The 27168-nt window shown below is 37.5% G+C and overlaps 1 pseudogene; it reads right to left on the bottom strand.

Moving 5' to 3' along the window:
* Nucleotides 1-411: 411 nt before the first annotated feature.
* On the bottom strand, nucleotides 412-21343 carry LOC121258278 (annotated as a pseudogene).
* Nucleotides 21344-27168: the final 5825 nt, after the last annotated feature.

Genomic DNA, 27168 nt, shown 5'->3' with positions numbered 1-27168 from the left:
ATACATGATTCTTGTTTGGAGGTACCGATTTCTCAAAAATTAGAAATTTCTTCCTCTTCTTTCTCATTTTGTTTCTTAAATCTCTTTCTTTCTTTTGCATTTACACTGGAATAATACGAATTACAACTGGCGGGACCATAACAATGACATCTTTTAAAGCATTGGATACATCTCTTTCAAAATTAAGGATGAATTCTACTTTATCAGTTGTTTCAAGCATTGGCCAAGCAGGAGTAGGGATGGATGGAATCTTGTTTTACTTTTATAAACTAAAGACGAAGTACTTTATAAATATGAACTTTTAGGGACATTCAAAAGTTTTAACTATTTTGCAGGAGTTGTTGTTCACTTGCATGCGGAAACTAGCTTTGTTTTCTCATAAAGGTCGCCAACAATATATATACATTGTAGAATTAATGACAAAATACATACCCGGAGACCTGTTTAAGTAAGATAGGAATTACAACATATTTCCAGCCACAAAAATCTGCCTAGAGCATTTACAAGCAAATACCAGTAACATTACTAATCAAAGGTAAAATGGTAGTAATATCACATTGCTTTCATATTCAGATAAGCTGACTGAGTTGATGGTCTGGCGATGAAAGAAGTGAAGAGTTTATGCTCCCTTTATCCTTCTTGATTTGCAGAAGCTTGTCATAGACACACCATGGAAAACTAAGGAAATAAGCCCTATCCATTCCTTCATTGTAACGACCCCAGTAAGTATGATGATATGTGACATGATACCACACTAATGCCTTTGCTTTTGCATTATAAGTGTGAGAATCATCTCCCTCATCGAACCAAGTCTGAGCTTCCATTCTTAAGGAATACATAGCATATTTAATTGCATCTCTAATTCCCTTCCTATCAAGACGTTTTGGCATTTTCAAAATGTTGCCACTAAGTATTTCAGCTTCAGTTTTGATCCCATAATAGTCCATCAAATTCCCCAACTTGTAATCATAGTCACTTTTGTATTTCAAAGCATCACTGAGATAGTCCTGAAAGTCGTCTACTTCCATGTCAGAGTCATAATATTGGTTTGTTGTTTCCAAAGTAAAGGGCTTCATAGGACTCGTGCGCAATGCAATGTATTTCACTTCGCGAAAAAGCTTTCCTATAACAGATCTTGATCTGTAGGTCCATTTTTTAGGCTTTTCCATGAAATCGGGATACTCATGGGCACGTAGATGAGGAGGTATTTCAGCTGCAACACCAGTTTTCGGGAAGTCAATTGCAATTGAGTATAGCTCAGCAAGTTCCAAACATTTATGGTTCATTGCACTGCAAGGCTCCCTATCTGAAAAGACAGTGTGGGCATTTTGGATGACTCCTAAATTTTCATTGACTATGTTGTTGATGAAACACTCCTCTAATTCCTGTAGGACAAAAATAACAGGCTTTCATATGTTAGCTGTAGAAGAAAGTTGTTGCAAAGGACATGGAAATGTGAGAGGTCGAGCCTTTCATTCGATCCTACTTAACGTTTTTTACTTCACATGAAGATTCAGCTGCAATGCATGTTTGTTAAATATTTACAAAGACAGAAAAGATTTCTAAATTTTTTCTAAACATATTTTTATGTATAGATGTGCATTTGGAAACAGCTTCTTAGATCCCCAAATCCTTCTATATGCTCATTGGATGTGCAAGTATAGAGGCAACTATATATAACCTAAATGCTTAATTGTTGTTGAAAAAAGGTAAAATCCAACGTAATGAAGGCTAGATGCTAGATGATTGCAGCACGATGTATTCTCTCAACTGTAAGCGGATGTGAAGAAAATTATCAATGATAGCTAATATATATATACAAACACATACACATATATCATTCCATTCATATTGCAGTTAATAGGATAATTACTTGCAGTGACAAACTTGAAATATCAAATTCTAGCACTTGTTCTGTTGTTACTTTTTCAAATTAAAATGTACTAATAAATACCTCTATTGAACCATCATGATCCAATTGCAGAGTTGGTGCTGCAAAATATTCTGCTGGTTGAGTTTGCAGAGGAGGAATTAGATCATGGTCCCAACAGACAAAGTACTTATCTCCATGCAAACTGCTTCCCGAACATTCATTTGGATGAGGTCTAAACACAATTACTCAAATAAGGTCAGTAAAGAGTATACCAAAATAATGTTGCATATGACTTTTGAATATTGTGGATGAAGAAACAGCAATGCAATATAAAAACAAATAGCATATTTGAAACACCCTGCTTCCCGAAAAGACATTTTAGAATTTTCGGGGAGCCAGTGCGCTACTACTAAACTTAAACTTAAAAGCTTTTCTTTTTAACAAAGCGCCAGATGCGAAAGATTTCCATAAATAAGACAAACTTCAATAAATACTGAAAATCCAAAATAAAGTCTGTGGAAGCACTTATTTTAAAAAAAAATATGAAAGACTCATGTGCTTATCAAAATAATTTATTTAAACCTTAAACCATAAAACTAATCATTGCATAATTTGTCCAAGCCTCTGCCTCGCCTCCCGGGGTCAAGTCCTGTCCTGCAGTCTCATCCTCATAAATGTCATCACTTGGGTGGTTTAAAACATAAAAATATACAAAAATGAGTCGAATACTTAATAAGCAACACATCATATAGTAAACATAATAAACATAAGGTTTCTTGAAAAACGTGTATACTCACAAATACATATGTAATTAACATGAACATGAACTTATCTCTCACTTATCATAGGCCATTACTCACTGTTGACCCCCATGAGTTAGGGTTAGCGAATCTAAGTAGATTCTGATTCCGCCTATAGCCATGGGTTGTGGAATCTATACATAAGGAAGACATACCTGATGCACTACCAGCATGCATGACCTGGTAATCAATATGCCCATAACATAGGTACCGTCTTCATATCATAACATAGACCATTACATATCCTATCATAATCATACTTACATACTTGTCATTTCATAGATCTCAAAAGAAATCACATACATACTTGTCATATCATATCATAGATTTCAAATGAAATCGTATTTTTTTATAAATGTTGTGATATATGTTTCCTCACATAAATTCATAACTTTTCATAAATAATTTTATGCATAACCCTCACATAAAATCATGACTTTTCATAAATAATTTTATGCATAACCCTTGCATAAAATCATGCATGACTTTCCATAATTATTTTAATGCATAAATTATCACATAAGATCATCAATATTCATAAACCTTCACATAAAATCATGACTTTCAGATATTACTTTAATACATAAATCTTCACATAAAATCATGATTTAGGTACGTAAAAAGGGGCTTCCAATGAAGGGCATACATGCATAATATTTTTATAAAAGACAAGCAGTTTACTGTACATAAGTGTAAGGGTATGATCATGCTACTTATCTTGCAACGCTAATCCACTATTTTCAGTGCGTAGTCGACTGCCTATAAAAAATAAACACACAATTTTCATAAATTTCTAATTAAACTTGTGCCTTTATTCAAAACCTAAACTACTAAAATAGTCTATATTTCCTAAACCTAGATTCTTCCTAACACTAAAATATTCTCATCTTTTAATCCTAAATAGGCATGGGTATTTTTGGAAAAACAACATACTGGGCATGGGCATTTTGGGAAAAATAATGAAAAGGGGCATTTTTGTAACTGTATCAATTAACCTACTGAAACCTAAAACACATCTTATAATTTGTAGAGAAATAGAGGGTATTGGGAGAGTGGGAGAGAGGCTTGTATTTACAAGGGATGAAACTCACCGAGGGGAGGAGCTGCATGACACCGGGGTTGGGAGTCAAGGCTGCGTGACTGGGTTCCTTTGGGCAGGGTAGTGGGACGCCGAGAGAGAGAATGGAGAGAGTTTACACACCACGTAGCGTGCATGGGGGCTTCGGGCAGTGGTGCTGGGCGTCACTGGGCGGTGGAGGCTTGATCTTCAGCATCATTTGTTGCTGCTGATGGTGGCGTCGCGGCCTAACTGTGGCAAAACATGGCTCTCAATTTGGGTGAGGATGCTCTATCTCGATGGCTTCAAAATAGAGAAGCTCCAGTTTCCACTTTCCATGGAAGATGATAATGGTGGCTACTGTGTTTGGGCTGCTTTCGATGTTGGAGAGGAAGAGCTATGGTTGCTGCGTGTGGGAAAGCTGGTGGTTCTTGGTGTACTGTCGTATGTGTGGTTGTGCGGTGGTCTCGTGTTTGCTATACGGTAAGTGTTGGTTGTGTGTTTGGAGGTGGATAGAATCGAGACTCTCTCGGTGACGGACTCGCGGGTTGTGTGGCTTCTCTGGTGCCGAGGTGGAAGGCAACGGGAGGAACGGCTTGGAGGAAGAGGCTCACGGTGGAGGAAGGCTGTGTGCTCGTGGCTTACGGGGTGTGGGCTGGGCAGCGGCTCGAAAAGGTTCTCGGTCTGCGGCTTGGAATGGAACTACCTTAAGGTGGTGAGGCATTGAGGAGATCAAACTGTATATACATATATATATATAGGTGATAGAGAACATCCAAAATAAAACCTAGGGAAGAGACGTGCAATTAGTGAGATGACTAGACGTGCATGCGGAGCAAATGGATGCGATGAAGCTGTGCATGCAGTGGTTTGCGTGAATGGAAGACGCACGGTGGAGGACTTGGGGAGTGCGGCTTGCATTTTTTGTGAGTGTACCATATATATATATATGATTGAGAACCCAAGAGAAAACCCTGCATAAAAAGAGACGTGAATGTGCATGTGTGACTAACGGAGAGAGACGTGCATGGCTTGAAATTCAAGGAGGAAAATTAGTTAGGGGTTGTATTATGAAGAGAAATCTAAAACACTAACAGTGTTTGGAGTCTAACACACTACAAGAAATCAGGTTTTTTCTAGCGCGTCAAAATCGTTGCAAACACCCCTATTAATCGCTGCATTTGAGCATTTGTGGCGATTTTTAACTCGCTGCATTTTCGTCGAAATTAAAGTGTCTATTTTTATCAATTTCAGCGATAGGTAAAAATCGTTGCAAAAAACTACTATTTTCGGATATTTTTGTGCATCTTAACTGTCCCAAAAATCGATGGAAATGGCCTTTCCGTTTGTCATTAAATCGTTGAGAAAAACTATTTGTAGCAATATATATTGTCACAATTGTTTGTAAAATCGCTGCAAAAGACTCATTATTTTTTCTAGCGGTTATAAATTATCGTTGTTATTATGTAGTCCCTGCCATTTTCCGGCGAATTTACTCTCCGGAAGGTTTTCCAAAAAAGAAAAAGAAAATGCACAAAAACAGAGATGAACTATACCCATTTAGTTTATATGAAGTATAGCTTAGATATAGTTCACCTAAATAGTGCAGCAACCCCTCACATATATGTGAGGGAATGCTGCATTATATATAGTTACACATATATAATATATGTATATATAACTGTAATATATAATTAATTCACCTAAATAGTGCAGCAATCCCTCACATTGACTGTTGTTTTAATACTACATACACACACAGATATATATATATACATATCAATGAAATGAGAGATTGTGCTGGAAAATGATAAAAGCTCGCTACCTATTTATTATTTACTCATCCTCACAACCAATTTTGAAAGTGTCTTTTTTTCCTTAAGTAATCACTATATATAGTGTGATTCCAATGAGTACGAAGCTCATGTGTATGTAGTTAGTGTTGCATATCAAAGTGATCACAAGTGCCCTATGATACATGTTCTAAATGGAACATTAGCATTAAATGCAAGAAAGAAGTTCTATTTCTTAGAAAAATATTGCCCCCCACTTAACAAATAACAGAATCAGTGGAATTTTATCCTCAAGATACAAATAGTCACTAAAATCATTTATCGTTTACATTGAAGAAAAGGATAATAATCAGAGAGTTCTAGAAATAGTAGAACAAAGATATTTAGTTTTAACAAAAGGTCAAGGAATTCCAATCCAAATACTCTGAAATGTTACAACATTGAAACTCTAAAGCAGGGAAGCATATTTCATACTCACAGTGAACAATGACATCATTAGAGACCAGTTAATGGTCTTTAAAAAGTATCTGCGTCCAAAAAGAGTCACAAAATCAACACTTTCTTGCAATACAACAAAATTTTAGTTTGGGAGAGGTACATGAGAAACCAATAAATTTCTATTAAAAATGGAAATGTGAGAGGTACATGAGAAACATGACGTTAGAAATGTATACTACCAGAATACATAAAAAAGTGGGAAGCACAAAACCAGAATACATAAAAAAACGTATTACACATCCAAATTACACATCCATAAAAAACTTATTACACATCTAAGTTTACTCGCCGGAAAAGGAGTTTTAGAAAATAAAAAAAATAAAAAATTCACAAAACAGAATACAGGAAAAAATATTATACACATCCAAGTTTTGCAGGCTTCACAATTTTACCTTACACTATGGATTGCACTAATATTCTTTTTACATACTGAAAAAAAAAAATCCAAAGTCTATAGTAACTACACTAAGAACTGCACCAAAACTAATCTCAGACTTGTTAAAGGGAAAAAACAGAGTTGAGCAAGATCATTGAACTTAACAACAAAGTACTCTAAAAAAACACATTTGCAGGGAGCACCCTCCAAGGATTGAAGGGTATCACAAGAATGCCAAATAAAATTTGCCAATTAACAACAAAATTAATGTAACTTAGTTAACTTTTTGTAGATTTTATTTTCTTGTGTTGCCAACAATCACATTGCATAACCACAAATAGGCAGAACTAATAGCCGAATAATTAAGATCATATAAAATCTTTGTATTCACACTTCTACACAATCCTAGTAAGTGAAGAGACAAATCCATTTTATTCAAAATTTTGAGCATGAAACTTTATGAAGTCAGAAGTTAACTTGTTACATTATGTGTCAAACTAAGACAAGTAATTCCAAATGATTCTATAACTCCATAAAAGCACCAAGCCATTAATGGGATTGATTTGTAGCAACTAAATCAAACCAGAAACATAGTAATAATAGATGACAGTTTTTTTTTTTCACCTCAAACTTGAACAAGTTTAAGTTGTTTCTCTAATCTTCGTGCTTCCTCCTTTTTCTATAGACTTCACTATAGTTTTCGTGGTTTCTATGAAGGTTTTTCTAATGTCACATATCGAGATTTTAAGGTCATTTGGTATTCCTAATAGTAAGAAAACAGAAAGATCTACACAACTCAGTATTAGAATCTATTGTGAATTCTCTTACTGTTTGTTTACGGTCTCTTCATAATTTCTTCATTTTTTCTTACATAAGACTCCACCATTGAATCCCCTCATATGCTCATGATTAAAGTTGGTCAGTAGCTAGATAATTGAGCCCAAATAGAAGCAAAGCAGAAAATAAATGTCGCCTACAGCAGAGGAAATAATTCAGCAATAAATCAGATTTTAGTATTCTTTGTTCTCTGAACATTTCAACCACTTATTTTTCATTTTCTCTTCCTTTATTCCATCCCTCCATCTCAACCTCAAGAGGTGACATGAGAAGTACCAAGTGAACTCAAATTTCAAACAAAACCAGCTCTAAGCAACCAAAAACAGAATCCACAAAAATATTATACACATCCAAATTGTATGTTCGTACTCAAAAAAGCAATTGCACAAGTGGGAAGCACAAAACCAAACTTACAAATGATATAAAAACTAATAGCAAGTGTCACCAAGCAAGTAAAATATCTGAGTTGTAAAAAATGATGTGTAAGCAACCAAGCCAAATAACAAATAATTCATCAATGAGAGGCCCTATTTTTCCCGCTTTAGCAGGTTTAAGGCTTGAAATATACTTCTTGAAGCAATGGATATAAATGTCTAAGGTCATGAATAAAAGCATGGCAAATAATGCACACACATTTGAAAAGCATAAACAAGGTTTGAATCTACCAAAGGAACCCAATGATAAAGCTCATTCAACTCAATGATAAAGGATTAATAGAGAATAGCAAAAAGTTGCACTAAAAATGGTGAATTCGGAAAAGGTTCACCAGTTAATCATCTCTCAGAATTCTGTGGACAACAATTTCCTATGTACCCATGGCCATCTGAGTTTACTACTTGTGGAACTCATAAACATGAAACTGGTACACTAGACTTATCAATGTCATAAAAACTATCCAAGTTCCACAGCAAACAATCCCATTAACCGAATAGAAAAAAATATTGAAGCCAATCAAATATGGAAAGCTCACAAAAGAGTTTTAAGATTCAAAGAAAATCTTAAAACACAAAGGATAAGCTTAAGAGGCCATCTGAATCAGAGCAACCTAAGAACTAATAAGAATTTCTTCTTGGATACACAGGCCATAGCTAAAACAATAAGTCAAGAATAAAAAAAAGAACCCATGCTAGAAACCGTACATATAGTGAAACAAATGCTCCGCAAGAGTATCATTAGGCATGTACTCAGCAACCAGCAACCTCTCATCTCCATCACAGCAATACCCAATCATATTGGCCAGCCTCAGATGCCTCATCTGCCCTACTCCCCACGCTTCCTCCTCATTTGGTGGCAGTGGGTTGCGAACAGAGCAAGGGAGAGAGGCGGGGCCTCGGGCTACTGGCTAGGCGTAGAGGAGAAGGGGCTCCGACGGAGGACTGGCGACGGTGTCGAGGTGTGGGTGGTGGCAAACGGCGCCCCCAGCGACGGCGATATAGAAAAAATTTGAGAGAGAGAGAGAGAGGGGTGAGGCTAGAAAGAGATTGGCGTGGGGCTGGGGGAGAAGGAGGGGGTGGTTGTCGAGGTGAGGTCTCGGTGGTGTGCTGGGGCCATTGGCGATAGGCTGTGCGTGGCGGAGGCTTGAGGGAGAAGAGGGACTGGGGAGAGAAAGGGGGAAAGGGGAGAGACAGCTGGAGGGAACGAAATGAGGGGAAAACCTAATGCGGGGGTTTTAAATTTTATGAGCTTTTCCGGCGCTTTTGACTTGCCGCTAATAAGTTTAAATGGGCACGTGTTTTTATAGCGACAATGTTAGCCGTAAATAGTATATATTGCGGTAATTTTCTTTAATCGACGGAAATTTAATACCGCTACAGTTAATAATATATTGTTGCAACGAAAAAAATCATCGTAAAAGGTACAAATGTCGCTGCAAAAGTGAATTGTACATTTTTCCTCCATGATTTCCCAACTTCGTACTGAAAATTAAGCGGCGACTTGAAAATCGCTGGAAATAACCTCTATTTGCGGCGATTTTTTTGTGACGATTTTAAAATCGTTGGAAAAGGTTTGATTTCTTGTAGTGACACTAAGGCATTTGGAGTTTTTTTTTTTTAAATAGCCTTAACTCTAGGTTTAAATAAAAAAATAATAATTCTCTGATAATTCTCTTATGGCTTTAACTCATTTATTGAGCTTAAAAAAAATATCCATAATTTATCCCTAAAAAGATGGGATCGGGTCATTACAATAATATACATGTTAATGTAAATAGACAATTTATCTTTTAGGGTAGTTAACTTTATATGTGTAGTTTCTACTCGAGAAAAATAGATTTTGTTCTTTATCTATTGATTACATAAGAGCACAAATAGGTAGTCATGTTTTAGAAGAAGCTACAATGGGATATTAGAATCTTACCTTTTTCCCTTTTGTGGGAAAACAACACAATCCACAATGTGATGTAGAGTAGGCACATTAACAACTTTAAGTACTCGTACATCTCCTGGGTGTAGACATGGGTTTCTAACAACAATCACCTCACCTTCAAAAACGATGTTATTTGGGTTTGAACTGCTAACACTAAACATAACGGATGACTGGTTACAGAGCTCTTTACTAAAGCGAGAAACGTGCAAAAATACTTGACCGTATTCCAATGTCCTGGTTTCATCTAGGCATCCAATCATAACTCTTCCATTTGGAACAAATATCCTTGTTCCAAACCTTATGTCCATCGACTTAGATGCATGGAATGTTCGGAGCACCATTGAAAGAAATGGTTCCACATCTGGCTTGTAGTCACATACAAGCATTTCCTTCAAAACTTTTGTAATTTCTTCTGCGAACATCATCTCCAGTGCCTCTTGCGCTCTCAATGGATCTGTTAACATGGCATTCAAATGATCTATAGCCTCCCTTTGCCTTTTTAGAAAAACTTGATCCTTCACTCCAAGGTTAGACAAAAGAGTATTTATATGGCGATTCAGAAAACAAGGTTGAAACTTACTCCATGCCAGAACATCGAGTTTTGTGTCAAATGTTTGTATCTTAACATGCTCTTTCTCAATGACAACTTCACCAACAATGTCGGATCAACAGCCGCAGCACCAGTGTACCCACTATATTGAATCTGAAACGCTGATGGAACAGAATAGCTGCCTAACTTTGTTGCCACTTTGCAAGCCAACTCTTGAGATATCTTCCCTATGCCATTTGAGAAACAATACATGGCTTCTCCCTTCTTAACTTCTACGTTAGGAAGAACTTCAATTTCATCTATGCCAACGCTGACAGTTTCTGTAGAAGAGCCAAAAGACTAGCCCAGTGTGGCACCATATATTGCCACATTCCTTATATCTTGAAAATCACCCATCGATTCTTTGATATCTACTGCAGTTAGGCCTGTTCTTGAAGCAAGCATCCAAATAGAATTATCTTGTACCTAACTAGATGAAAAGGCAAGAAACTCGAACTTCCTATCTCCAATAACTATGCCATTCCTTACAGTGGATATTATTCTCTCATAAACTCTAGTTCACTTATCCTCATTTGCAGATGATGGACGTGGAGATAAAGCAATTGAGGACACTTTATCAAAGTCCTCATTGTAACGCCCCGACCCTGAGGGTCCGGAGAGTTAACTCACATAACCTGAATATCAACTCCAACAATACCAATATATTTCCTAAACCAAGAATATATCCTTCCAAATCTTCAAAACATCGTAAACACTTCAATTTAATAAATCATTCATATTCACTTATCAAATCCTCAATAACACAATCCAAATAAAATATAATTTTTTCTTCACGTCTCAAATAACCAACTAGAATAAAATAAAAATTGACATAAGTCCCATAAACTGTCTAAATCCATTAAAAATCAACAATAAACAAATAATATCCAACAGCTGTACTAATATTGCGAGATACCCAAACTATTCACAGCTAATCTTGCCCACAGACTCTAATATTGATCCCCAGCTGAACCATCAATGTCATCTGAAAATATTATGAAGAGTAAGGGGTGAGTTATCACCAACTCAGCAAGCAGAGAGCAAATACTAGCACGTAAACACGAGCATTTATAACGTTGACATACTAAACAAAACATTGTCTTTCAGAACGTAGAAACAACTTATTTTACTTTCGAAGTGCATAAACCAAAAAGTTGGTGCAAAAACATCAGAGTGAAATTTCTAAAAAGACAACCTTATTCCCCAAAAAGAAAATCCATTGGTATATCCAAATTGAAACATTATATTTATATCATCTCATAGCATCACATCGGGACTAATACCATGTTTAACCCCCGTGGTAGGGTTATAAACGACCATTATACCCGTGGCTGGGCCATATACCATGTTTCACCCCCGTGGTAGGGTTATAAACCACCATTATACCCGTGGTTGGGCCTATTCCATGTTTCACCCCCGTGGTAGGGTTATAAACCACCATTATACCTGTGGCTGGGCCGTAACAGAAACAGTACGAAACATCATCGGAAATCAGATCACACTCATATACAGAATCAGAACTTCATGCCAAAGTTTTCAGATGACACATCATATCAAAACAAAGTACTGAATAGCTTCAAATCATTTCACATGTTCGAAATAAACAGAATCGAAATAGTTTCATTTATTCATAACAAAACTTTTAGATTTTCATATTCACTCTTTTGCATAGTTCAGAAATAAAATGTACAAAATTAGTTCATGTCTACACTAATCATGACAACAAATATTTTCTCTTATATATAATTTATGCATATGCAGAATAAACATCTAAGGTCGTTTTCAGATTTCTTTTCAAAACAAACATACTTATTTTCAAGTCAACCTCATTTTATTTCTTTTATGCAAAACTAGTCTATGAACCCCGCTTACCTGACTTCTGTGTACAAAATATGCTTTTGATCTGTCCTTTAACCGTATCACAACCTAAAACAATAAATGTATACCACATGATTAATAATCCAAGCAGGTATACCATTAAGCTCAATTTATAAAACTTAAATCGGCCCCTTTTAGTCTAAAATTCTCCACAAAGTAAATCCGGACAGCCCACTTCAAACCGTCCATATTTTCACTCTAGCACCACCAAGTAATTTCCACTCAACAGCCACTTAACCCAACCAGACCAGCCTAAAAATAACCCAAAAATTTACACTAAACAGTTCCAATTACTAGCCCAAAATAGTCTCACAATGCCATCCAAAACAATCATACTCCTCAACTTCAAGACTTTCATCATAATCAACCACAATCCAACAGATAAAATACCGAAACAACATAAATGTACATAGGTAACAAATTGTCAAAATTTTACTGCAGTAGTGTAAATTCTGATCAACACCACAATCATATCAGTAACACTACTACATTTCACAATCCAACCATAATATTCAAGAACTACCAAAAGCTTCGGGACCAGCTTACCTAAAAGAGTCACAAAACTTCGAACCACTTCGAATGGGTGCAACCCATAGTAGATTAAGCCCAAAAATTCACTGGAATCTCTAGTGGAAAAATAGACGGTGGTCTGCGTAAGGAAGGATGAAGGGTTTGAGTGTGTGCACGGCAACTAAAACAGAGTGGGTGTGTGTGTGTGAAAACAAATCAAAGCAACACAAAGTAAAAGAGAGGGTCTACGTGTGTGCAAAAGCATGGGGTCGAAGTAAAAAAAATTAAATGTGAAACTAGTGAATGGGAGGGATGGTTACCGAAAAGAAAACTCCACGGAGAATTCGACGACGACACTAAGGTTTCGAGACCCACGAAGATGCGTTGTGGAAGCCAACCAACGGTGATGCGATTTTGATGACTCACGGAGAAAAACTAGCACCAGCCAAGGATGAATAAAAAAATATGTGCAAAGGGGGAGTTTGAGTAGTTCTAAAGTGGTAAGGGAAGATTCCGTGTGAGAAACTGAAAATAACCGTAGAACGTGGGAAGAGGCACATGGAATGGAGAAGATTTGCGGAAACTGCAGCGCAAAGGAGAACCCACGAAGAAGAAAAATAGTGCAACAGAAAAGGGGAAATAAACACTCACCAAACAACGTTGTTCGCGCCTCCTTCCAAGTGATTATCAGTCGTGGGCCGGGCTTCGTGAAATCTGGCTGAGCTTCAACTAGAAATGGGCTTAGAGCCTGAGCGTTACACTCATCGACAAAAGAAACACACAGGAAATTGTCAAAATCATCAGGATAATTGCGCAAGACTCTCTTGGAGAGATTCACCTCTAGACCACAGAAGTATACTTTAGATGGAGTAACTTTAACCCCGTGTACATACACCAGCCCATCGCATAAAGAAATAACAGGATCTCTAGGAAGTAGCGTAGATGTGGCATATCCTTTAAACTGCTCCTTGAGCAATCTCACAGGTTCATAGCAGCAGTCTCCTAAATGAAACAGCTTGTCTAGGGCACTTTCTATGTACTCAATTTTGGTACTCTTAAGATCGACTAACCGATAAAAATCATCATCAATTGTTGGCCCAGGAACACATCCATGCTGAATTAAGGAGTAGATCTTAAACAAGATTAATATGGCAGGTCAAAGCCTATGGGTGGATTCACAATGGGCACAAGACCAGAACTGCAAGAGAAAGGAGACCCTTCCATCAATCCGAGTCGTTCTTCATTTTCTTTATAGTGGACAAAATCAACGTGGAATTTCGGAAGCCAAAGCCTATTTGGAAGCTCCAAACATAGAGCATAAGATTGGCCAATGCAACAGAATGGAGTGAAATCAACTTCTCGAACCCACTCATTATGATGTCCAGTAGATATAGCTTTCTCAGAAATCCTTGGAGAACCGAGTAGCTAGCAATATAAACAAGAAATCTGTTATGTGCTTGAAAGTTGAAAGGAATACAATGGAAAGTTGCTGTATTGGGAAGGTTGTTGTATTGGAGGTGTTGTGCAGAAGGATGGACATTTATGTTAGTTGTTAATACGGTGTCGTTTTCCTTTAATGAATTGGTTACATAAGGTGTCGTTCTTCCACTTGTATTGACACTAGTGATTAGTTACATACGGTGTCGTTTCTTTTAATGAGTTGATTGAGTACGGTATCGTTTTGCACTTGTATTAGCAGTTATGTTAGTTAGCAGACAGTGTCGTTTTATAATCATTTTGGGAGATTAAACACAGTCGTGTTTAATCTCTCCTATGCATTGTATTGTTACAGATGCAGTATAAAGAGGTAGCCATGAGTTGGGATTGAGGCCAACTCTGGTATTCAAGTGTTAATACTCTCCTTCCTTCTATCTCTCTCTCTCTCTCTCTCTCTCTCTCTCTCTCTTGTTCTTGAACATCTTTATGGAGGCTTGACTCCCTCGAAGCAGTCATCACTAATAAAGAAGCCATTTACAGAATAAGGGTCCATTACAATTGGTATCAGCAGTCAGTACTAATGGTAGAAGGTACCAGATTGTATGCTCAGATTGTGGATACAGTTAATCAAGTCAGACAGTAACAAGAAAGACAACAAAAGCAATTAGAAGATACAATTTCCATTCTATGTCAATAGTAAGAAGCAGCAAGAGTGGAAAGGGAAAATCAAGAGAAAAGGTTCTCGGATCTTATGCTGCAGATTTCAAGAATTTCTTGCAACAATTCTGAAGGGCATGGACAGAATGCAAGGGCTAATCAAGACAGTCATCGGGGAGGCAGAGAAGGTGATAATGAAGAAGGGCACACTCGTGACATGGGTGACAGATCTGTTGGTAAAGGGATTATGCTTGACTTTCCAAGATTTTTTGGCAAGAATCCTGCAGCATGGATATATAGAGCAAACTAGTATTTTTTGTATCATCAAGTTCCTCCTGGATAGAATTGTTTTGGCTTCATTTCACATGGAGGAAGAAGCTCTTGTTTGGTTTCAAGATGCTAGTGAAGCTGGCACTTTTCATTCTTGGGAAGAATTTATACAAGCTGTTCAAGTGAGGTTTGGATTATCAGCTTATGATGATCCAATGGAGGCATTAACACGTTTAAAACAAGTTAATTTTGTTACTGCTTACAAGGTAGAGTTTGAGTTACTTTCAAATAGAATTAAAGGGGTTTCTGACAAAAACAAGCTTATTGTTTTTTTAGTGGCCTAAAGGATGAAGTACGGCTACTAGTGAGGATGCTTAATCCAACAACTTTAAATGATGCCTTTGGCTTAGCCAAGATTCAAGAACAATATGTGTGGGCCACTAGGAGATCTTGGAAGGGCACTAGTAATGATCTTGGTGGTCATTCTGCAGGGGGTCAATATAAGGAACACCTAAGGTGTTGTCTAATAATAAGCTGCCTTATCAGAAAATTTCTGAAGCACAGATGCAAGAAAGAAGAAAGAAAGGTCTTTGCTATTTTTGTGAAGATAAGTGGCATCAAGGCCACAAGTGTATTAAGCCAAAGATCTATTTGTTGGAGGGAATGGATATTCTTGGTGATGAAACTGTTGAAGATCAAGCTAAAGTGGAGTTTGTTGAAGAAGAAATGCAGCAGGGTGATATTGCGTCAATTTCTTTGCAAGCAATTGGAGGAACTCCAAATCCTAAAAAAATGAGGATTGTGGGGCAAATTAATAATAAAAGGGTGGTCATTTTGATAGACACTGGTAGTACCCATAACTTTGTGGATACAACAGTGGCTAAGAAGTGTGCCTTGGCAGTTAATAAGGATCAATCCATTCAGGTTCGAGTGGCAAATGGAGATGTTGTTGAAAGTTTGGGTAGAACTACTGCTGTAGCAGTACAGATGCAAGGTACAAGTTTTATTGCTGATTTCTTTACTCTTAATTTGGGGGGCTGTGATGTGGTTATGGGAGTGCAATGCCTGCTATCACTTGGTCCCATACTTTGGAATTTTGCTGAGTTGCAAATGCAGTTTTCTTATGGCACAAGAACTGTGGTTCTTAAAGGGCTGACATCATCAAATGCTGAGTTGGTTGATAACAGGGAGTTAGCTACTGTTTCTAAAGTGGGATCAAAAGGGTTTTGTCTCCAATTACTGGTTGTGGAGCCTATTCAGAAGCAGTCTACTATACCTCCCCAGATTGATCAGTTGTTACAGAATTATCAAGTGGTTTTTGAGGAGCATAAAGGCCTTCCCCCCCATAGATCTCGAGACCGTCAAATTATCTTAAAGAATGAGTCTATTCCAGTATCCTTGAGACCATACATATACCCACACTTTTAGAAGGCAGAAATTGAGAGCATAGTAGCGGATTTACTTAAAACTGGAGTTATTAGACCAAGTCAGTCCCCATTCTCATCACCTGTGTTACTGGTCAGAGAGGCAGATGGTTCTTGGCGGATGTGCATAGACTATCGAATGCTTAATGAGGCCACCATTAAAGATAAGTATCCAATCCCAGTAGTTGATGAACTCTTGGATGAATTATTTGGCTCAACTATTTTTTCAAAGCTTGATCTTAGATCTGGTTACCACCAGATAAGAATGAGGCCTCAAGACATACACAAAACTGCATTTAGAACACATGAGGGACATTATGAGTTCCTTGTTACGACCTTTGGACTTACTAATGCTCCCTCAAGTTTTCAAGCTCTCATGAATGATATTTTTAAACCATTCTTGAGAAAATTTGTAATTATATTCTTTGATGATAGTCTAGTATACAGCAAAGACCTAGAATCTCATTTGACACATTTAGCTACTGTTCTGGGAGTTTTGAAGCAAAATGAGTTATATGCAAAAAAGTCTAAGTGTCATTTTGCATGCCTAGAAATTGAGTACTTGGGCCATCTGATTTCCAAGGAGGGTGTGAGGGCTGACCCAAGGAAATTAGAGGCAATGGTTAACTGGCCATTTCCAAAAACTCTTAAAGCTTTGAGAGGGTTTTTGGGTTTAACTGGTTATTACAGAAAGTTTATTCAACACTATGGTAAGATTGCGAGCCCTCTGACTTCCTTGTTAAAAAATGATGCTTTTTTGTGGAATGTGGAAGCTTCTATGGCCTTTGAGGAATTAAAGGAAGCTGTTGTCACTCCTCCTGTGTTAGCCTTACCAGACTTCACTCAAAAGTTTGTCATTGAGTGTGATGCATGTGGAGTTGGGGTGGGTGATGTGCTTATGCAGAATCATAGACCAATAACTTTTTTAAGTCAAGCTTTAGAAGGAAAAAATTTAACACTCTCTACCTATGAGAAAGAACTGTTAGCATTGGTTTTAGCCGTTAAAAAATGGAGACCTTACTTGTTGGGATCTGTTTTTACAATAAGAACTGATCATTTGAGCTTGAAATATTTGTTGGAGCAGAAAGCAAGTACAACAGCTCAACAAAAATGGATCTCAAAGTTGTTGGGCTATGAGTTTTCCATTGAATACAAAAAAGGGGTAGAGAACAAGGTGGTTGATGCCTTGTCTCAAAAGGATTGTCAAGAAGATGAAGCCGCAGTTTATGCCATTTCATATCCTACACCATTTTGGTTGGAAGAACCTAAACAAGCTTATGCCTCAGATCCTGTAACTCAACAACAGCTGTCCTTGTTAACAGATGGAGTTACTTCACATAATTCTTTTACTGTGAAACATGGAGTGCTATTTAGAAAAGGCAAGATCTATGTCCCTAATTGTCAACAATTAAAACTGAAGTTACTACATTTTGTCCACTCCAATCCATCTGCGGGTCATTCAAGATTTCATAAATCCTTACAAAGGGCAAGGTATGACTTTTATTGGCCTGGTTTAAAAAAAGATGTGAAGACTTTCATTCGAGAGTGTGATACTTGTCAAAGAAATAAGGTAGAAAACATCCACCCAGCTGGATTATTACAGCCCTTATTAGTGCCACAGACTATTTGGACTGATTTATCAGTGGACTTTGTGGAAGGGTTGCCAATTTCTAAGGGATACTCAATGGTGATGGTGGTTGTTGATAGGTTGTCAAAGTACTCCCACTTTATGGCCCTTAAACACCCTTTTACAGCAGAGAAAGTGGCTTTATTATTTTTTGACCATGTTTTCAAATTACGTGGTACGCCCCAGAATATTGTTTCAGATAGAGGAGCTACTTTCACTAGTTCTTTTTGGAAAGACTTGTTCAGATTACAAGGTGCCACCCTTTCCTATTCACCTGCATATCACCCTCAGAGTGATGGCCAAACTAAGGCAACGAATAAATGTCTTGAACATTTCCTGAGATGCTTTGCAGCTGACAAGCCCAGATCATGGTTTGATTGGCTGACTTTAGCTGAATGGTGGTATAACACCACGATTCATACATCTACCGAGTTAACACCTTATGAAGTGGTTTATGGAAGAGCTCCAACCAAGTTGCAATCTTATATTCCTGGGTTATCTACTAATCAAGCAGTGGAAGAAGTGCTTAGAACAAGAGAAGAGCTATTGGCTACTTCAAAGCTAAATTTGCAAGCTGCCCAAGAGAGGATGAAGTATCAGGCTGATAAGTCAAAAAATGAAAGAGAATTTCTGGTGGGAGAGTGGGTGTTTTTCAGGTTACAACCCTATAAACAACAATCTTTGGTGGTTAGGAGGAATCTAAAATTATCTCCTAAGTACTATGGACCATTTCAGATACTGGAAAGGGTTGGGCAGGTAGCATACAAGTTGAATTTACCTCAGACTTCAAGTTTGCATCCAGTGTTTCATGTTTCTTGTTTGAAAATGAAGTTAGGCCAGTTTATCTCCCCTCTGTCCATTTTACCACCAATCAATTTTCATGGAGAATTAGCCCCAGAACCTGAGTGTATTCTGCAAAGAAGAACCAGGAAAGTCAATAATAGGCCATTAGTTGAGGTTCTTGTCCAATGGAAAGGAGTTGCAATTGAGAAAGCTACATGGGAAGCTTATTGGAAGTTGCGTGAAAAATTCCCTCACCTTGTGGGCAAGGTTCTCTAAAGGAGGAGGGTATGTTATGTGCTTGAAAGTTGAAAGGAATATAATGGAAGGTTGCTGTATTGGGAAGGTTGCTGTATTGGAGGTGTTGTGCAGAAGGATCGATAGTTATGTTAGTTGTTAATACGGTGTCGTTTTCCTTTAATGAATTGGTTAAATAAGGTGTCGTTCTTCCACTTGTATTGACAGTAGTGATTAGTTACATACGGTGCCATTTCTTTTAATGAGTTGATTGAGTACGGTATCGTTTTGCACTTGTATTAGCAGATGGTGTTGTTTTATATTCATTTCAGGAGATTAAACACAGTCGTGTTTAATCTTTCCTATGCATTGTATTGTTACAGATGCAGTATAAAGTGGTAGCCATGAGTTGGGATTGAGGCCAACTCTGGTATACAAGTGTTAATACTCTCCTTCCTTCCATCTCTCTCTCTCTCTCTCTCTCTCTCGTTCTTGAACATCTTTCTAGAGGCCTGACTCCCTCGAAGCAGTCATCACTAATAAAGATGCCATTTACAGAATAAGTGTCCATTACAAAATCATTAAGTGAAAAAAAGAGAGTAGCAATTTCGACTCAACAACCATTAATTCCGTGGGATGAGCATAGGTGACCTGGACATGAAATTTCAAACTAGAATGAGATCATCAAAATGTGAAAACAACATTTTATTTGAGTATCTAATAAATATACACATGATATCAACCCAAAACAAAACTAACAGGGGCTAAAGGTTTCAGCTTCCAACTAAAGACTTTCTGATACTGGGTTTCATTTTTTCTTTTTTCAGAATTTGTATAGAATCATCATTAGACCTACTGATGAACTTATGTAATGTTCACTGAGGAACAGTGGCAATTCATATATGTGAAAATGACCTTCTAATTGACGTTATACGGTCGGAAAAAACATTTTGTGATTGAATAGATGAAATTCATAACTACAATAGCGCCAAGAGTGCAGGTAAGAAAGAGTATATCATCTTATGCATATAAGAGAAAAACCAGATTACTAGCTTCATATGCCTATATGTAAACTAGAGAATATTGTATGGAGCACAAATAATTTTCACAAGCTAACCTGAATGAGAAGAAACTTTGTTGGTTGATCACATGGACAATATAGCTCAATCTTGCGAATGTTCTCATAGGAGATTTCAAACTTGTACTCTACGGATAGATGGGAAAAGAAGAAATACCACCTTCTGAGCTTGAAATCAAATTTCACAAAGACATCTTCCTGTTTCCAGAGCATAGAAAAATTATCCCTTGAAACCAGATTTCCAAAGCGCAGCACTATATTAGTATCCATGCTCTATAGAAAGATCCTCGGCTCTGGTACAATATCAATGTCAAGTCCCAAGCTTCAACTGCAGTTCCAGTACACACACTATATCAGACAATGGGTCGGGGTAGGTTACAAAAAGATTAAAGAAAATATTTTTGCTTTTGCTAAGGAGTATAGTTGAAAAATACTTTAGAATTTGGATGCTTCGATACAGAATATGAAAAAAATACAGTGCGTTTACTATTTTCCTGGCTTCCTTTTTGCACATTCAAGCTCAAAAATTCAATATTTTCACCGTTTACCCAATGAACTCCTGGAAACCTTTATCACAAGTTTTACCCTTTGCTTTCTGTAAGTAACTCATAACACAGAGCAAACAGAGTCAACTAGGAAGACTGGAGCACATGCAATTGCCAATTCAATGCATATTACTGCATTTGAAAGAGACTAAATTTCAGAAACACCATTATCCAAAAGCAAAAGCACAATTCAAGCCAATCTGAAAGCACCACCCTGCATTCAGATTTCACAACATATACTCAAAACCAGCAGGTTTCAATGATGCATTACCCATGAGAGGGGAAGAACATTTGTTGCAGAGAGAAATTGAAGGGAATGTAAATGAGAGAGAGCCTAACCTGAAAGGAAAGTACGGAAAGTACTACAATTGCTGCTGTGGAAAAAAACATGGCTCATGAGCAAACCATATAACAAGAGCAAAGAGAGAGCATATGACAAGTGGCGACAGAAGACGACTGTTGTCAAAGTACCCCTTACCGAAGTTTATTCAAGCTAACGTAGGCATTGACTGAGGAGCCCAGCTCACTCTAAGTGACAAGAGGCAGCATGTGATTGCTTTCTAAGGAAAGGAGCATTGACTAATCTAATAGCTTTGTAACACTCGCTTACTAATTTCACAAATGACAAACGTTGTTTAATGCCATGTTCCACCCCCTTCTTTCTATCTTTGTTTGGGTTCCAAGTCTCGGAACACGATTGGGCACTCGGACTCTCTCTCTCTCTCTCTCTCGGGTACTGACAGTGTTGCTTCTGTTTCCCATGATGGGGGAATTCATTCTTGCTGCGAAAGGGTTGGAACAAAAAGAATAGTGGTTAAACAGAGAAGAATTTTTTAGACCAAATTAAGCAGAGAAAAAGTGAAAACTTGGGCACTGAGGGGAGCTGGGGGGGAATTCTTTCTTGCTGCGCAAGTGTTGGCTCAAAAGTATATGATGAAACTGATCGAGATGAGATGACCTCATTGACTTAAGCAGCGTCAGGTAAAAAAGGACAATTTGGTTACACCAAGTAGTCTCGGGCAATAACGTGGCCCTCTCGTCTGAAACTACAGTTGCCATTACCCATGTGAAGCGCAGCATAGAACTATATAGAATATACGAGAAAAACACGTCGACTTCTTTTATGTGTGTGTGTCTGAGGATCCTTCTGTTCTGCTTTGTTTCGTTTCGCTTTCTTTTCTATTGTCTCTTGCTCTTCTCATTTAATTCCCGTCTCTTGCCCTTTCTCATTTCTCTCTGGACGATTAAAGAAGGGCATAAAGGAAGGGACATCGAGATCGGTAGAGGACAGGAAGCATGATTGGGACGTCAAGAGGTGTCTCAAAAATCGGAGATCAATACGAGCAAGCTTGAAGCTTATGCCGGCAAAGGATTCTCAGGTCCGATCATGTGGCGCCCCCGATGGGCCGCTTGTAATTTGATGAAGTGTCAAGATGTCTGGATATGTAACATTGGAATACACACCCAATAGATTTATGAGAGCAATATGCATGTTTTTTTTGTTTTTTTTAATCAAACATATTATAGAATAAAGCGAATTACAAGTGTTTAGAGAGGGTCTTTCCCACTATCAATATACAGAAAGCATCTAGAAATTTTATTTAAGGGTAAGCATCCAAATACTAGATTAGTTGCTGCCCATTACGCAACTGAGTACGCACATTGATTTTGAGAACGATAGATTTTTACTAGTTCCCACCCATTTTGATTGTGGAGAATCTGTTGGATATACGCTATAATGGGTGAGATTTGTCATAGATCAGAATTTTGTATTGCTGTGATGACATTTTGGGCATCACCTACAATAATTGCTTGACTCTAATGGATTGCCATTTTTGAAGCGAGTAGACCTGCTGAAGCTTCTGCTACTAGTGGGTTTGATGTTTGAATTTTTCCCGTTCTAATTTCGAGGATATCACCATCGACATTTCTTTGTACCACTGATGCCATTGAGAAATTATTTCTGACTACTGCATCGAAGGAGAATGTAACACTCGGACCCAATCAAACTCATTTTTTTTTATTTATTGATTTTGTTATTTATTTATTTTGTTCATTTTATTTTGTTTTATTTTCTACACACGTAAAATATTTTTTCTGCATGTTTTATTTAATTTTTCTTTCTTTCCGTCTATGTTTCTTTTTCACCCGTAAGTGTTCGTTTCGTTCACGGCATGCATACACAAGCACGACTTAGTTTCCGCACGCACAGAAGCTGTATGCACACACATGTCTCTCTCGTCTCTCTAGGGTTTCACCTCACATATTTATAGACACACGTTTGTTTTCCCATGCAATTAGAACTACCCAAACACTTGCCGCCGCACCACCTTGGAATCGCAAGCCCCAGCCTCCACCATCCCCTCGGCTTCTCACACCCTAAGTCGTGCAACACCCCAACTGCGGGCCAAGTAGTAACACAACGCGGTTGTATCTTCGGTGACGTCGCTGCCCAGACCATGCGAATGTAAGCCTCAACCACCGCACTACCGTAGCCTGCATCCTTGTACGTTTGCAGCAAACTCCTTCGCACCGCCACCTCCATCTCCACGTAAAACCGAGGCAACCCACACGACTGGCCCTTTGCACGACGGAAAACACTAGCTCGAAGCAGAACCGACCACTGCAAGTCTCCACCGGCAACCGCACGACCTGCAGATAAACCTCGAAAGAAGCCAAAACTGCTCTGTTTTTGCATCAAGAAACAGAGTACTTCCATAGCCAGACCATCTTTCCCAAGCACGCATTCAGCCGCTGTCCTCGATGAAACGGCCATAACCCGGTCTTGCTACGCCCTGCACCACCTTGCCACACTGCTGCCAACTCAAACCACCATACCCTCTCTCTCGGTAACACCTCCATGCACACGCCGTGTGTCAGCCTTTATAGCATGACTTTGTCTCTCTCTCACCGTGTTTCTCTCTCTCTCTCGTCCAGTGCTCCGTCGAGATCATCACCGTCTACCTAGCCCCTCGCTACGTCGCACGCTGCCGCGTGATTTCCTCCGTGATTAAGCCCTACCGTGAATGTTAGGTTGATTTACGTAAGTTTTTGTTAGTCTTCAAAGATTTAAATGAAATTACCGTAATACCCTTTAATACATGATATATTAATGGTCTTTTAATTTATATTATGTAATAGTACACTCTTATATATTTAGGATTACAGAAAATCACTTAAGTATTTTAACATGTTATTTAAGTAAAGATCTATTTTAAGAGCAAATAATATTGGTGTAATGTTGTTTTTACACTTTAGATATGATTTAGTCTATTTAAAAATAGTTATGTTTATTATAAAATATTTTGGGATAATTATATTGTCTAGTATTAAACTTTATAGTTTGTTTTCAATAATAAATAGATCAAACTTTTAAATGTTTAATCATAGTTATTAAATCAACAGTGACAATTTTAGAAAGTGATTATTTGAATTTTTTGTTTTGAGGAATTTAATAGGCTATATTAGAAGCATAGGATTGAATATCGAAATATGAGATTAATTGGAAATTTACGAGAATTATGTGATTATTTTATAGGTGACGATTAATTATTATTCGACATTTTTGAGGAAAATTCTGAAATAGCTAAGAAGTCCAGTCCAGGTAAGCGGGGTTCCAATGCTAGACTTTGCATTTAAAATAAAATGAGCTGACGTTATTTTTGGAAAATATACATATTTGATTATGAAAAGATATTTGAATTTTTTTTTTTTTTATGAAGAGCCGAGAATCACCTGTCCACGAGTGATCCCGTCCCGATTATATTAATAAACCCTCACTTATGGCGGAGGAAAACCATGGTTACATACCAATACCAGGCGTTACAATATAAAAATCCAAAACCAGATATTAAAAAAAACCTAGTATATCTAGAGAAAATTACAAAAACAACCTCCTCACCTGCAAAAAAACCATTAGTACAACAAACATATACAATAAAATCTAATCAAACCAACACAACAACTAAATAGAACCAGATTCTTAATTCTGACAGCACCTCAAAGAAGGTAACCCAAGTTTATCCAACCGAAGTAAACCTCGAGGGGCCCTAGGCAATTCTCCAACTATATTCCAAGCCATATTAAGACCAGCTGCCCCACTCCAAGCCAACCAGTCAGCAACTTTATTACCTTCCCTATAAACATGCCTAACTATGCAAACCATCGAATCCATAAGAGCAAGAGTATCCTCCCAGAAATCTTCCAAATACCATATGCCACATCTTCGCCTATTCCACCAAGAGATTACCACTTGAGAGTCTAATTCTATTTCCACAAAAATAATCCCTAGATTTTTACAAGCTTTAAGACCCTGCAACAATGCTAACAATTCAGCTCTATTATTAGAACCAAAACCAATATAAGAATTAAAAGCATGAACCAAGTGACCCTGATCATTTCTAATAATACCACCCACCCCCGAAGGTCCTGGATTTCCTAGACTACTACCATCTGTATTCAATTTAAACCACCCTAGAGCAGGTTTTTGCCAAGCCACAATTTTAATAAACTATCTCACGGGGGCTTTAGAAGGAATATGCAAAGCATGTAAAATCTGAAGATCATACATAGAACATTTTTTTACCTTTTTCATATCATGGCTACAAGAGCTCATCCAATTTTTTATCATTTGCCAAACCACACTAACAGATTGAATCCGCCCCTCCATACGGGCAGTGCATCTTCTACGCCAAAGATGCCAACTAATAATCGACGGAAGTAACCCCACAAGAATCCCCACTTGACTGGTGTAGACATGAGCTTATTTTTTACATTCTGTTTCTGAACTTTGAAAAAGAGAGCGAATATGAAATTTGTGCATAAATATTGTAAATATGCGTTGGATCTATTTTGATTACGAAGATAATATGATTTTGTTCAGTACTCTGTTTGGATAAGACGTGATTTTTGAAAACCTTTGGCATGACTCTCTGATTCTGAATTTGATTCTATTTCCGCTCTGTTCAGTTACGGCCCTGCCATAGGTGATAATTGTGGCGTACGGCCCAACCACAGGTTACAATAGTGGATACGGCCCAACCACGGGTAATAATAGTGGATACGGCCCAACCACGGGTAATAATAATTGATACGGCCTTGCCATGGGTTATAGTGGTGGTCTCTGTTTTGAGTGCACACCTTAGTGATGGAGTGATTTATGTTCTGCTTGATTATCTGCAGATTGCACAACCCTACCACGGGAGTTATACATGGTTTCTGCTCTAATATGATGTTCTGATGATGATGATGATGATCATTTATGCTATGCCAAAAGAATATTTTTGAATGAAATTATTTCTAAATCTTCACTCTGATATTTTGATAACATGTTTTGCTTCCGCACTCTGAAAATGAAAATGTTTTGTTCTGCATTCTGATTTCTGTAAATGCTCATGACCACGGGGGTTATACATGGTTTCTGCTCTAATATGATGTTCTGATGATGATGATGATGATCATTTATGCTATGCCAAAAGAATATTTTTGAATGAAATTATTTCTAAATCTTCACTCTGATATTTTGATAACATGTTTTGCTTCCGCACTCTGAAAATGAAAATGTTTTGTTCTGCATTCTGATTTCTGTAAATGCTCATGACCACGGGGGTTATACATGGTTTCTGCTCTAATATGATGTTCTGATGATGATGATGATGATCATTTATGCTATGCCAAAAGAATATTTTTGAATGAAATTATTTCTAAATCTTCACTCTGATATTTTGATAACATGTTTTGCTTCCGCACTCTGAAAATGAAAATGTTTTATTCTGCATTCTGATTTCTGTAAATGCTCATGTTTATACACTAGTATATGTCCTCTACTTACTGAGTTGTTGATAACTCACCCCTTATCTCCATATATTTTTCAGATAATTTTGATGGTTCAGTTGGAGAACAAGAGTAGGAAGTGTCTGAGGGTAAAAGTGCTTATTTGAGAGTCGTAGTTAGTAAACTGATTTTATTTTTTGGGTATTTTGATTTGACGAGTTAAGGATAATTTCGAGTTTTGGAGAGTTTTTAATTTATGTTATTGAGATTCTCTTTATTGTCCCTATAGAGGAACTTAGATATTTGGATTGATTAAATGGATTAACATTTTATGGGATTTTCTGGATTTTATGGTTGTGTTATTTAAGTTGATTTTAGATATTAAGAGTTAACTCTCCGGACCTCCAGGAACGGGGCGTTACAATTGAAGCTTTGAAAAGATATAGGAGGAGGTATCCATAGTTCTTCTGGCTTACTCTACTTCCTTTCCGGTGCTTCTTTTTAATCTTCATAAATATGATTCAGTTGATTGTTTGCTTGCTCCATAGATATTGAGGTATGATTGTGGACAAATTCATTTCTCTGCCACCATATAAAATTCATGATAATCACCGTAAAAATTTGAAAGTGGTGAATTTCTTTATCACACAACCCCAAAATTTTTTCCAGATGTATGATCATTTTTATCCAGTCTAATATGGAATTGATGGGAATATTTGCTAGATTTAATGGCCAGATGCTTTGATGATGTGACGCCCCGACT

The sequence above is a fragment of the Juglans microcarpa x Juglans regia genome, chromosome 3S (assembly GCF_004785595.1).
Source record: "Juglans microcarpa x Juglans regia isolate MS1-56 chromosome 3S, Jm3101_v1.0, whole genome shotgun sequence".
NCBI classification, from domain to species: Eukaryota; Viridiplantae; Streptophyta; class Magnoliopsida; order Fagales; family Juglandaceae; genus Juglans; species Juglans microcarpa x Juglans regia.
This window is presented reverse-complemented; position numbering and strand designations above follow the sequence as displayed.